Here is a 15,487-nt window from a genome sequence, read left to right as displayed (position 1 = left end):
ATGAACCTTACATTTAACAATAATTAAAGGTTGCAATACACTCTATTCTACTTTAGAGTAGGGGTAGGGGATGGCTTAGCAGGGGACCCTTCAAGTTGTCACTTACACTCTGAACAAGTCTGACGGTTCGTCTTTGAAATGCCTTGTAATGTCCATTTACATTCATCACTACGCAAACTACTCCCATTATAAAAATTGTACTAATATGAGGAACTCTTGTGTAACTTTTCTAAAGAAGAGATGTGTACATGAATAGTGGAAAGTAAATGTAGAATATAGATGATAGCTAAGCAACGAACATGTATTTAACAATATTGATTAATTAGACATTTGCTGGTTTAGGATCAGGTTAGGGTTTTTTACATTTTTAGTTAAAATGTGACTTTATATTTGGTCTTTGTCTGCTGATTGTCAGCTAGGGCACATAGGATGAAGGTTTAAATATTGCAGACACAAATATAAATAAAAGAATAAAAGAGATAGAGAAAGAGGATAGAGAGGTGGGAAGATGGATGTACATACATTAAAACAGTCATGACTGTAAATGTTGGCACCCCTGAAAGTTTTCTAGAAAATGAAGTATTTCTCACGGAAAAGGATTGCAGTAACACAGGTTTTTCTATACACATGTTTATTCCCTTTGTGTGTTTTGGAACTAAACCAAAAAAGGAGGAAAAAAATCAAATTGGACATAATTAGACATGAGCGAATCGAAGTTGACGAACCCGAATTTGTTACGAATTTCATGAAAAATTCAATTCGCAACGAATACGAATATCGTCGTGATTCTATCACACGAATCGCTTCATTAAACTCCATTTTACAGCATTCCAGCCTATTGGAGACCTAAGATGGCGGATCCACATGTGAGTACATGGGGCAGGGGATTATGGGAGGGCGGGAAACAGCTGCGGGAATGAAGGTAGGCGGGCTGAGCCTGAATCACATGTGAGATGCAGCCTATCAGTGTTCACTGACCCCTGTGATGTCACTGCCCCTATATAATCGGCGGCCATCTTGCCTCTCTTCATTTCATCTATGCACTCAGATGGAGAGGACAGGACTGTGTGTGTGTGAATAGCTCATACCACAGAGTTACACTGCAACTGCTAGTCACATCAGCATTAGGGAAAGGCAGGAGTGCAGAGTGCTGTGCTGTTACTCTGAGAAGGATCATTGATTGCTAAACCTCCTATTCACGTTATTGAGCATTGCAGCAGAGAGGGGCAGATAGCTGTCAGCTGCCTCATACAGATCTCCAAGCTGCCTGAACTTTCTGAAGCATTTTATCTCCTCATTTTTCAGCTCTATTAAGTTTTTTTTTTTTCTCCACAAATCGTCTGCTGCTCAGAATTGTGTGACAGAGTGCAATTAAGGGTTTAATCCCACATCGTGGCAGTATGCAGTGGAGATGGAGGCAGGTAGTCCCAGCGAGTCACTGTCACAAATGGCACGATGCATGCTGAGTTGCTTGCGTAGTGACCCCCGAATTGTCAAAATTCGTCAGCGCAATGACTTCTGGATCTCCACGTTATTAGACCCTCGCTACCGGCCCAGAATGGGAGCCTTTTTTACACCCACTGAGAGGGAGGACAAACTGACCTACTTCAGGGAGCTTCTACGTAGTCGGTTGGCCGATGCCTATCGGCCACATGGTCCATCCACTAGCAGGTCTGACTCGGGGGGGCCCTCTGCGCTCACCTTCCACTGCCACGGCTGCTGGGGAGGGGTGGCAGGAGCAGTACCAGCTCAATCAGCAGCAGCCTGAGTCTACAGTCGCTGATGAGTAGCTTCCTTCAGCCGCATAGTGAAGCTACTCATCAGCAGCAGGTGGACATGGAGCAGGACCTGAACCAGCAGGTGGTGGCTTACTTCGACTTGACCCTGCCAACGACCGTTGAAGATCCGCTGGACTTCTGGGCAGCCAAACTCGATTTATGGCCGCAACTTGCGGAGTTTGCGCTGGAAAAGCTGTCCTGCCCGGCCAGTAGTGTGCCATCAGAGCGGGTGTTTAGTGCGGCCGGGGCCATAGTCACCCCAAGGCGAACTCGTCTGCCCACTATAAATGTGGAGAGACTGACGTTTGTCAAGATGAATCAGGGATGGATCAGCCAGGATTTCCAGCCACCAATGACAGATGGGTCTGAGTAGATTGACCATGCTCCTACAACAAAATTTTCTCTATTGTGGTTGGTTATGAAACCCTCTGGGGCAGACCTGGGCACTATACGGCCCGCTTGCCACATACGGCCCTTTGATTGGCTCTGACTGGCCCGCGCTGATTGGGGGACAATTATGCTGCCTAATATGGGGGACAACTATGCTCCTAATCTGGGGGACATCTATGCTGCTAATCTGGGGGACATCTATGCTGCTAATCTGGGGGACATCTATGCTGCCTAATCTGGGGGACATCTATGCTGCCTAATCTGGGGGACATCTATGCTGCTAATCTGGGGGACATCTATGCTGCCTAATCTGGGGGACATCTATGCTGCCTAATCTGGGGGACAACTATGCTCCTAAAATGGGGAAAACTGATGCTTCTGGCCTTGGGCCTATCATTTTTTTAAGTTTAGCAGTAGCTAAATACATGCTTAATGCAAATGTCAACATTGATCTTTAAATGTAAGGGGTTATGAAACCCTCTTGGGTACTGCGAATGACTGCTCCAGACTCATTCTGTGTCTTTCACAAACTACTTGCCTCCCTGGTGCCTCAGGCTTAAAGCAAATTTCAACAATGATCGTTAAATTCTCGGCGCTCTGCCAGGGCCTTCTCCTACCCCGTCTGGGCCGATCCGAGGACCTCACTAACCAACTCACTAACTAATCCAATCGCTTATAGCGACGGGCGGTGTGTACAAAGTGCAGAGATTTAATCAACGCCAGCTTATGACCCTCACTTACTGGTAATTCCTCATTTTAAGGTTAAATAATTGCAATCCCAGATCCCTATCACGAACTGGTTTCAGCGTGCAACACGCACCTGTCCTTGAAAGATTGAGAGACGCTAATCCGTTCAGTGGAGCGCTAGTGCGGCCCAGGACATCTGAGGCCATAACACACCAGTTATTGCTCGATCTCGCAAGGGGTTATTAAAGCCTCTTGGGTACTGCTGAGGTCTACTCCTGACTGCTCCTGGTGCAATGTATGGGGTAATTAAACACTCTTGGGTAGTGTTATTGTTAAATTTACTGATAATTTTATCAGTAATAAAATTGAAATTTGCAGAATGCTAACCATTACACAACGGAACGCTTTTTGCGTGTGATTTTTTAATGAAAAAAAAAAATACATATATATGGAGAGGGATTAACTCTGCTTAATCATTTTTGGCGATTAGAATCCTTTTGTGATCTGATCTTTTGGAGACAGATGCGCTTACACACATGTAATAATTTTTTTTAACCAAATTTCAAACATTGTGTGGCTTTTTATTTTTGAGAAGAATGTCTTTTGGTGGTCCACCGTCCTGCATTACAGAATCTTCTGAACCGCTGTATATGCGCTTGTTTTTAAAAAACAGGTATTTTGTCAGACAATTTCAATAACATTTTGCGTTTTTTTGGGGTGGATTGTGAAGCCCGGGTGTGTACTCGTGCATCAGCCAACTCCAGGCTGTGTCTTTCAGGCAATCTATGGGTTCCTGATGCCGCAGAGGTGGGGCTTGGGTCTGGGAATTAAAAATTTTTGGATTGCCGGTGCTACCAAAAAAGATGGACACACCCTAATCCGTTCAGTGGAGCGCACCTGCGGCCCCGGACATCTGAGGGCATAACACACCTGTTATTGCTCGATCTCAGGAGAAGGGGGGTTCATCATCGGGAGAAGAGAGTTGCAGGTTGCCCTTGAGTCAGCAAGGCGGTAGCGCGGTTGGCAGTCAGCGTGGTGTGGCAGTAGTGGAAATTCTGGAGCCAAACGTGCCCGGGGGAGACCACCTGCTTCTCGGCAGCTTACCTTTCCGGGAGTTAGCGGGTTACCAGCACCGGATGATGAAAGATAGAGACACGCTAATCCGTTCAGTGGAGCGCGCCTGTGGCCCCGGAAATCTGAGGGCATAACACACCTTGTATTGCTCGATCTCGCAATTGATTGTGCAAAGGTAGGGGGTTATTAAAGCCTCTTGGGTACTGCTGAGGCCTACTCCTGACTGCTCCTGGTGTAATGTATGGGGTAATTAAACACTCTTGGGTAGTGTTTTTTTTTTTTTTATTCACTGATAATTTTATCGGTAATAAAATAGAATTTTCCAGAATGCTAATTGTTACACAACGGAACGCTTGTTGCGTGTGATTTTTTAACGAAAATTTAAAAAAAAATACGGACAGGGATTAACTCTGCTTCATCATTTTGGGCGAAAAAAGTCCTTTGGTGATCTGATCTTTTGGAGACAGATGCGCTAACACACATATTGACTTAGTTTTTGTAAAAAAGTTTCAAACATTGTGTGGTTTATTATTTTTGAGAATAATGTCTTTGGGTGGTCCACCGTCCTGCATTATAGAGTCTTGTGAACTGTTGGATATGCGCTTGTTCTTACACAAAGGTATTTCTTTAAAACATTTCTAAAATGTTGTTGTTTTTTGGAGGGGATTGTGAAGCCCGGGTGTGTATTGGTGCATCAGCCAACTCCAGGCTGTGTCCTTCAGGCAATATATGGGTTCCTGATGCCGCAGAGGTGGGGCATAGGTCTGCAAATTTCTAATTTCTGGATAGCGGGTGCTACCTATGAGAAATCTTTGTCAAAAATTTCATATATTGTGTTGTTTTTTGGGGGGGATTGTGAAGCCCTGGTGTGTAGTGTACTAGTGCATCAGCCAACTCCACACTGTGCCATTCAGCCACTAAATGGTCTCCTCTTGCTGCCAACATGTCCACGTTGTGTCATTCAGCCACCATATGGTGTCCTTATGCTGCCAACACCTCCACGCTTTGCCATTCAGCCACTATATGGTGTCCTCATGCTGCCAACACCTCTACGCTGTGCCATTCAGCCACTATATGGTGTCCTCATGCTGCCAACACCTCCACACTGTGCCATTCAGCCATTATATGGTGTCCTCATGCTGCCAACACCTCCACGCTGTGCCATTCAGCCACTATATGGTGTCCTCATGCTGCCAACACCTCCACGTTGTGCCATTCAGCCACTATATGGTGTCCTCATTCTGCCAACACCTCCACGCTGTGCCATTCAGCCACTATATGGTGTCCTCATGCTGTCAACACCTCCACGCTGTGCCATTCAGCCACTATATGGTGTCCTCATGCTGCCAACACCTCCACACTGTGCCATTCAGCCACTATTTGGTCTCCTCATGCTGCCAACACCTCCACGCTGTGTCATTCAGCCACTATATGGTGTCCTCATGCTTCAGCCTCATTCAAGCTGTGTCATTCAGCCACTATTTGGTCTCCTCATGCTGCCAACACCTCCACGCTGTGTCATTCAGCCACTATATGGTGTCCTCGTGCTTCAGCCTCATTCAAGCTGTGTCATTCAGCCACTATATGGTGTCCTCATGCTGCCAACACCTCCACGCTGAGCCATTCAGCCACTATATGGTGTCCTCATGCTGCCAACACCTCCACGCTGTGCCATTCAGCCACTATATGGTGACCTCTTGCGGCCAACACCTCCACGCTGTGCCATTCAGCCACTATATGGGGTCCTCATGCTGCCAACACCTCCACGCTGTGCCATTCAGCCACTATATGGTGTCCACATGCTGCCAACACCTCCACACTGTGCCATTCAGCCACTATTTGGTCTCCTCATGCTGCCAACACCTCCACACTGTGTCATTCAGCCACTATATGGTGTCCTCATGCTTCAGCCTCATTCAAGCTGTGTCATTCAGCCACTATTTGGTGTCCTCATGCTGCCAACACCTCCACGTTGTGCCATTCAGCCACTATATGCCGTCCTCATGCTGCCAACACCTCCACGCTGTGCCATTCAGCCACTATATGGTGTCCACATGCTGCCAACACCTCCACACTGTGCCATTCAGCCACTATTTGGTCTCCTCATGCTGCCAACACCTCCACGCTGTGTCATTCAGCCACTATATGGTGTCCTCATGCTTCAGCCTCATTCAAGCTGTGTCATTCAGCCACTATATGGTGTCCTCATGCTGCCAACACCTCCATGCTGTGCCATTCAGCCACTATATGGTGTCCTCATGCTGCCAACACCTCCACGCTGTGCCATTCGGCCACTATATGGTGACCTCTTGCGGCCAACACCTCCACGCTGTGCCATTCAGCCACTATATGGTGTCCTCATGCTGCCAACACCTCCACGCTGTGCCATTCAGCCACTATATGGTGTCCACATGCTGCCAACACCTCCACCCTGTGCCATTCAGCCACTATTTGGTCTCATCATGCTGCCAACACCTCCACGCTGTGTCATTCAGCCACTATATGGTGTCCTCATGCTTCAGCCTCATTCAAGCTGTGTCATTCAGCCACTATTTGGTGTCCTCATGCTGCCAACACCTCCACGCTGTGCCATTCAGCCACTATATGGTGTCCTCATGCTGCCAACACCTCCATGCTGTGCCATTCAGCCACTATATGGTGTCCTCGTGCTGCCAACACCTCCACGCTATGTCATTCAGTCACTATATGGTTTCCTGACACTGATGCCACCACCAGGCTCTGTCATTGTGTTGCTGTGCGGCAGTGATTCTAAGAGCGATGCCGGTAATCTGCATGCTATTCTGAATAACAGTATAATTTCACTACCCCAGCACACTCCATATGCGTTTTAGGACACAGCAAAGTGTTCTATACTCCTATAGAGGCTGTATGTAGGCTAGAAATAGCCTTTTTTAATAACGATTCGCCGCGAACAAATTCGGATCGAAACAAACTTTTCAGGAAAATTCGACGAATCGGCCGAATCAAATTTTTTTAAAGTTTGCTCATCTCTAGACATAATGTCACACATAACTTCAAAAATGGGCTGTACAAAATTATTGCCACCCTTTCAAAATTGTGGAAAAATAAGATTGTTTCAAGTATGCTCCTTTAACCCCTTAAGGACCTAGGGCATATGGATACGCCCTGGCTTTCTGGTACTTAAGGACCCAGGACGTATCCATACGCCCGTGGGAATTTCGGTCCCCACCGCGCGCCGGGCGGGGACCGGGGTGACTGCTGATATCGATCAGCAGGCACCCCACGCAAATGCTCAGGGGGGTCATCAGACACCCCCATGTCGGCGATTGGCGCAAATCGCAAGTGAATTCACTGTGCACTGGTCTAGAAACTGTAGCCCTCTTAATGCTGCAAAACTGCAAATCCCAGCATGCCCATACAGCAAACAGCTGTCTCAGCATGCTGGGAGTTGTAGTTGCGTACCTCCAGCTGTTCCATAACTACATCTCCCAGCATGCTCTTCGGTGATCAGTACATGCTGGGAGTTGTAGTTTTGCAACAGCTGGAGGCACACTGGTTGGAAAATACTGAGTTAGGTAACAGAACCTAACTGAAGGTTTTCCAACCAGTGTGCCTCCAGCTGTTGCAAAAGTACAACTCCCAGCATGCACGGTCTGTCAGTGCATGCTTGGAGTTGTAGTTTTGAAACAGCTGAAGGTTTGCCCCCCCCCCCCCCCCCCCCCCCATTTGAATGTACAGAGTACATTCACACAGGCAGGTTTACAGTAAATTTCCTGCTTCAAGTTTTCCCTAGTGGGAAACTCACCTTAACACGCCAGTGCTAATATACCCTAAAAACACTACACTACACTACACTAACACAAAATAAAGGGTAAAACACTACATATACATCCCCTTACACTGTCCCCCCAATAAAAATGAAAAACGTATTGTATGGCAGTGTTTCCAAAATGGAGCCTCCAGCATTGCAAAACAACAACTCCCAGCATTTCTTGACAGCCACTGACTGTCCAGGCATGCTGGGAGTTTAGCAACAGCTGGAGGCACCCTGCTTCGCAATCACTGGCGTAGAATACCCCTATGTCCACCCCTATGCAATCCCTAATTTAGTCCTCAAATGTGCATGGCGCTCTCTCACTTTGGAGCCCTGTCGTATTTCAAGGAAACAGTTTAGTGCCACATATGGGGTATTCTCGTACTTGGGAGAAATTGCACTACAAATTTTGGGGGGCTTTTTCTCCTTTTACCCCTTATGAAAAGGAAAAGTTGGGGGCTACACCAGCCTGTTAGTGTAAAAAAATAAAACATTTTACACTAACATGCTGGTGTTGCCCCATACTTTTTATTTTCACAAGCAGTAAAAAAGAAAAAAAGAACCCCAAAATTTGTAACGCAATTTCTCCTGAGAATGGAAATACCCCATATGTGGGCGTACAATGCTCTGCGGGCACAAAACAAGGCTCAGGAGTGAGAGTGCACCATGTACATTTGAGGCCTAAATTGGTGATTTGCACAGGGGTGGCTGATTTTACAGCGGTTCTGACATAAACGCAAAAAAAAAATACCCACATGTGACCCCATTTTGGAAACTACACCCCTCACGGAACGTAACAAGGTGTATAGTGAGCCTTAACACCCCACAGGTGTTTGACGAATTTTCATTAAATTTGGATGGGAAAATGAAAAATGAAATTTTTTTTCACTAAAATGCTGGTGTTACCCTAAATTTTTCATTTTCACAAGGGAAAATAGGAAAAAATCCCCCCAAAATTTGTAAACCCATTTCTTCTGAGTAAGAACATACCCCATATGTGGATGTAAAGTGCTCTGCTACCCCACTACAATGCTCAGCGCCATTGGGATTTTGAAGAGAAAATTTGTCCGAAATTGAAGGCCATGTGTGTTTACAAAGCCCCCATAGTGCCAGAACATTGGACACCCCCCCACATGTGACCCCATTTTGGAAACTACACCCCTCACATAATGTAATAAGGAGTACAGTGAGCATTTATGCCTCACAGGTGTCTGACAGATTTTTGGAACAGTGGTCCGTGAAAATTAAAAATTTTATTTTTCATTTGCACAGCCCTCTGTTCCAAAGATCTGTCAAATGCCAGTGGGGTGTAAATACTCACTGCACCCCTTATTAAATTTTGTGAGGGGTGTAGTTTCCAAAATGGGGTCACATGTGGGGGGTCCACTGTTCTGGCACCACGGGGGGCTTTGTAAACGCACATGGCCCCTGACTACCATTACAAACTAATTCTCTTTCCAAAAGCTCAATGGCACTCCTCCTCTTCTGAGTATTGTAGTTCACCAGCAGAGCACTTAATGTCCACACATGGGGTATTTCCATACTCAGAAGAAATGGGGTTACAAATTTTGGGGGACATTTTCTCCTATTAGCCCTTGTAAAAATGTAAAATTTAGGGAAAAAACTGCATTTTAGTGAAATTTTTTTTTTTTTTCATTTACAAATCCAACTTTAACAAAAAGTCGTCAAACACCTGTGGGTACTTAAGGCTCACTGTACCCTTGTTACGTTCCTTAAGGGGTGTAGTTTCTAAAATGATATGCCATTTGGGTATTTTTTGCTGTTCTGGCACCACAGGGGCTTCCTAAATGTGACATGCCCCCCAAAAACCATTTCAGCAAAATTTGCTTTCAAAAAGCCAAATGTGACTCCTTCTCTTCTGAGCGCTGTAGTTTGCCCGCAGAGCATTTTACGTCCTAACATGGGGTATTTCCATACTCAGAAGAGATGGGGTTACAAATTTTGGGGGGCATTTTCTCCCATTACCCTTTGTAAAAATTGTAAATTTGGGGACAAAACTGCACTTAAGAGGAAAAAAAATGTTTTCATTTACACATCTGACTTTAATGAAAAGTCGTCAAACACCTGTGGGGTGTAAAGGCTCACTGAACCCCTTATTACGTGCGCCATGTGGGGGTTTTCTGCTGTTCTGGCACCATAGGGGCTTCCTAAATGTGACATGCCCCCCAAAAACCATTTCAGAAAAACTCACTCTCCAAAATCCCATTGTCGCTCCTTCCCTTCTGAGCCCTCTACTGCGCCCGCCGAACACTTGACATACACATATGAGGTATTTCCTTACTCGAGAAAAATTGGGTTACAAATTTTTGGGGGCTTTTTCTCCTATAACCACTTGTAAAAGTTTAAAAACTGGGTCTACAAGAACATGCGAGTGTAAAAAATGAAGATTTTGAATTTTCTCCTTCACTTTTCTGCTATTCCTGTGAAACACCTAAAGGGTTAACACACTTACTGAATGTCATTTTGGATAATTTGAGGGGTGCAGTTTTTATAATTGGGTCATTTGTGGGGTGTTTCTAATATGAAGGCCTTTCAAATCCACTTCAAAACTGAACTGGTCCCTGAAAAATTCAGATTTTGAAAATTTTGAGAAAAAATGGAAAATTGCTGCGATTCTTTGAAGCCCTCTGGTGTCTTCCAAAAGTAAAAACATGTCAACTTTATGATGCAAACATAAAGTAGACATATTGTGTATGTGGATCAATGTATAATTTATTTGGAATATCCATTTTCCTTATAAGCAGAGAGCTTCAAAGTAAAAAAAAAAATGCAACAGTATCGACAAAATTTTACCACTAACATAAAGTAGAATATGTCACGAAAAAACAAACAATCTCGGAATCAGAATGAAAGGTAAAAGCATCCCAGAGTTATTAATGCTTGAAGTGACAGTGGTCAGATGTTCAAAAAATGGCCGGGTCCTTAAGGTATATTTGGGCTGGGTCCTTAAGGGGTTAAACTCACTTGGGGCAAGTAACAGGTGTGGGCAATTTAAAAATCACACCCGAAAGCAGATAAAAAGGAAAGAAGCTAACTTAGTCTTTGCATTGTGTGTCTGTGTGTGCCACACTAAGCATGGACAACAGATAGAGGAGAAGAGAACTGTCTGAGGACTTGAGAACCAAAATTGTGGAAAAATATCAACAATCTCAAGGCTACAAGTCCATCTGCAGATATCTAGATTTGCCTTTGTCCACAGTGCACAATATTACCAAGAAGTTTGCAACCCAGGGCACTGTAGTTAATCTCCCTGGGCGTGGACAGGAGAAAAAAATTGATGAAAGGTATCAATGCAGGATAGTCCGGATGGTGGATAAGCAGTCCCAAACAAGTTCCAAAGATATTCAAGCTGTCCTGCAGGCTCAGGGAGCATCACTGTCCGCGTGAACTATCTGTCAACATTTAAATGAAATGAAATGCTATGGCAGGAGACCCAGGAGGACCCCACTGCTGAAACAGAGACATAAAAAAGCAAGACTACATTTTGCCTAAATGATCTTGAGTAAGCCAAAATCCTTCTGGGAAAACATCTTGTGGACAGATGAGACCAAGATAGAGCTTTTTGGTAAAGCACATAATTCTACTGTTTACCAAATATGGAATGAGGCCTACAAAGAAAGGAACACAGAACCTACAGTGAAATATGGCGGAGGTTCGAAGATGTTTTGGGGTTGTTTTGCTGCCCCTGGCACTGGGTGCCTGGAATGTGTGCAAGGCATCATGAAATCTGAGGATGACCAACAGATTTTGGGTCACACTCTACAGCCCAGTGTCAGAAAGCTGGGTTTGCGTCCGAGATCTTGGGTCTTCCAGCAGGACAATGACCCTAAACATAAGTCAAAAAGCACCCAGAAATGGATGACAACAAAGCGCTGGAGAGTTCTGAAGTGGCAGCAATGAGTCCAGATCTAAATCCCATTGAACACCTGTGGTGAGATCTTAAAATTGCTGTTGGGAAAAGGCGCCGTTCCAATAAGAGAGACCTGGAGCAGTTTGCAAAGGAAGAGTGGTCCAACATTCCAGCTGAGAGGTGTAAGAAGTTAATTGATGGTTATAGGAAGCAACTGATTTCAGTTATTTTTTTCAAAGGACGTGCAACCAAATATTAAGTTTAGCGTGCCATTAATTTTGTCCAGCCCATTTTTGGAGTTTGGTGTGACATTAAGTCCAATTTTCTTTTTTTTTTGTTTAGTTCCAATACACACAAAGGGAATAAACATGTGTATAGCAAAACATGTGTTACTGCAATCCTTTTGTATGAGAAATACTTAATTTTCTAGAAAAATTTCAGGGGTGCCAACATTTACGGCCATGACTGTATTTAAAACAAAAATGTAACCTTTACAAATTTTATGTAATGTTCATTCAGCTAGTTCAGCAATGGAGGCCATATTGTGTGAGAAGACCATAGGCGTGCGCACAGGGTGTGCCGGGTGTGCCCAGGCACACCCTAATCACCGCGGCCGTGGAGCAAAAGGGGCAGCTGCCCCGGGCCCTGTAATTCCTGGGGGCCCAAAAGCAGCTCGCCCCTTTTGCCCCATGGGCCCGTATTGCGCCGCACGCTACCTTTTTATGTTCGCCGCCGTCGTCGTCACTCATCCCCAGGCAGCCAGTACCGCAATGGCTGTCTGTCTGGGAGATGGTCACGTGACGTGACGTACAACGTCACAGGAGGCATCATAGAGAGGAGCGGAGCAGAGAGAGTCTCCCGCTCCTCTCAGTCCCCACACGGCCGCTTCCAGGATCCAGGCCGCATTAGGGGACCCACCGCCGGATATGTGAGTATGTATAATATGTGTGTGTGGGGGGTATTTATTATATAGTGTGTGTGTGTGTGTGTGTGTGGGGTGGGTGGGGGGGGGGATTTATTATATAATGTGAGGGGGGATTTATTATATAGTGTGGGGTGGGGGGGATTTATTATATAATGTGAGGGGGGATTTATTATATAGTGTGGGGGTGGGGAGATTTATTATATAATGTGAGGGGGGATTTATTATATAGTGTGAGGGGGGATTTATTATATAATGTGAGGGGGGATTTATTATATAGTGTGGGGTGGGGGAGATTTATTATATAATGTGAGGGGGGATTTATTATATAATGTGAGGGGGGATTTATTATATAATGTGAGGGGGGATTTATTATATAATGTAAGGGGGATTTATTATATAATGTGAGGGGGGATTTATTATATAGTGTGGGGTGGGGGGGATTTATTATATAATGTGAGGGGGGATTTATTATATAGTGTGGGGTGGGGGGGATTTATTATATAATGTGAGGGGGGATTTAATATATAGTGTGGGTGGGATTTATTATATAATGTGGGGTGGGGGGGATTTATTATATAATGTGAGGGGGGATTTATTATATAGTGTGGGGTGGGGGGGGATTTATTATATAGTGTGGGGGTGGGGGGATTTATTATGTAATGTGAGGGGGGATTTATTATATAATGTGAGGGGGGATTTATTATATAGTGTGAGGGGGGATTTATTATATAATGTGAGGGGGATTTATTATATAATGTGAGGGGGGATTTATTATATAGTGTGGGGGGGATTTATTATATAGTGTGGGGGGGGATTTATTATATAGTGTGAGGGGGGATTTATTATATAATGTGAGGGGGGATTTATTATATAATGTGAGGGGGGATTTATTATATAATGTGAGGGGGGATTTATTATATAATGTGAGGGGGATTTATTATATAATGTGAGGGGGGATTTATTATATAGTGTGGGGGTAGGGGGGATTTATTATATAGTGTGAGGGGGGATTTATTACATTACATTACTTATCCTGTACTGATCCTGAGTTATATCCTGTATTATACTCCAGAGCTGTACTCACTATTCTGCTGGTGAGGTCACTGTGTACATACATTACATTACTTATCCTGTACTGATCCAGAGTTATATCCTGTATTATACTCCAGAGCTGCACTCACTATTCTGCTGGTGAGGTCACTGTGTACATACATTACATTACTTATCCTGTACTGATCCTGAGTTATATCCTGTATTATACTCCAGAGCTGCACTCACTATTCTGCTGGTGAGGTCACTGTGTACATACATTACATTACTTATCCTGTACTGATCCTGAGTTATATCCTGTATTATACTCCAGAGCTGTACTCACTATTCTGCTGGTGAGGTCACTGTGTACATACATTACATTACTGATCCTGTACTGATCCCGAGTGTGTGTGGGATGGGGGTGGGGGACCGGGGGGACCAAAAAAAATAGCTTGCCCAAAATTAAAGACGGCCCTGTCCATTATACATACACTGTACAGCAATCATACATCCATTATACATACACTGTACAGCAATCATACATCCATTATACATACACTGTACAGCAATCATACATCCATTATATATACACTGTACAGCAATCATACATCCATTATACATACACTGTCTGTGACTGTACAGCAATCATACATCCAATCCATTATTAATGGATTGGATGTATGATTGCTGTACAGTCACAGTGTATGTATAATGGAGGTATGATTGCTGTACAGTGTATGTATAATGGAGCCTCCAATCCAAAAAAAAGTTTTAATAAAGTTTTTCATTTTGTTTGTATTGATATTTATGAGTGTAGGTATGTTTATGTATGTGTGCATGCAAGCAAGAGTGTGTGTGTGTGTATATATCACACACACGCGTGCGCTGCGTGAGTTTGTGCTTTAGAGTGCACACCCTAATGCAATAGGCTGCGCACGCCTATGGAGAAGACAAATGAAAAAGGTCTAATCTACAATTTATTCTTTGGGCCAACACACTAAAAAGAAAAATTACAACATGAGCATAATAAAGCTTTTCTCTAGCTTTTTTCCTTGTCTATTGCATAGGCAAATGTCTCAGCAAAGGAGGTTATTATGTTGAAAAATATACTAGGTATTTGTGTCCTCCATTGAGAAAGAAAATACATATAGCTAGATTTTACTAAACAGGAAATGTAACTTTTCAATTTCTCATAATATTGGGAATATATATGATATCTGACAATTTGAATGCTCATCTGTTGAAAAGCCGACTGTCCCGAGTATTCACACAAGATATAATTAGCATGAAAATAGAGCCATAGTGAGATCCATCAAATACAGTGAAGCTGCAGGTAGCAACAGAACTGAAAAAATATGTGAATGCAGCAAAACTGGTAATGAAGATATATTAGAAGGATGCTCCATTTTATATCTGCTAACTCTATAGTAAGTATTAATCAAAGGTAGCATTACTGTCATTCTACTACTTTTAGGCCCTAATTGCATTCTAACACATAGCATAACTGAATAATTTCTAGATGTAAAGGCACAAAGGTACCATTTGGCTAGAGGAAAGCAAAGCAGGAGGCACCACTTCTAAAATAGAATTCTACACTGAATCCGGAATGACAAGATCTACCTCTAGAGCAAAAAATATTAAGTAGGGGTGCACAATACAGAAAACAAGTGCATAACTTGAAACAAAATTTGTAGAAAAAGTTTAATTGCCACTTTTATTCTTCCATATTAAAAGCTACCCACGGGCAGAAGAGAAAGACAATATCAGCCAAAGCTGAATGCAGTAATGGCGATTTCATTGCTGTTCATGCATTCAGCTCTGGCTCATATTGTCTTTTCCTTCTGCTGGTGGGGAGCCTTTAAAATGGATGAAATAAAAGTTACTTTTTATTATAGGTGAGTGGCAATGAAAATGTTTCTACAAATTTTGTTTTG

This window comes from Hyla sarda, chromosome 1 (assembly GCF_029499605.1).
Source record: "Hyla sarda isolate aHylSar1 chromosome 1, aHylSar1.hap1, whole genome shotgun sequence".
In the NCBI taxonomy this organism is placed as follows: Eukaryota; Metazoa; Chordata; class Amphibia; order Anura; family Hylidae; genus Hyla; species Hyla sarda.
Note: the sequence above shows the minus strand (reverse complement) of the source record.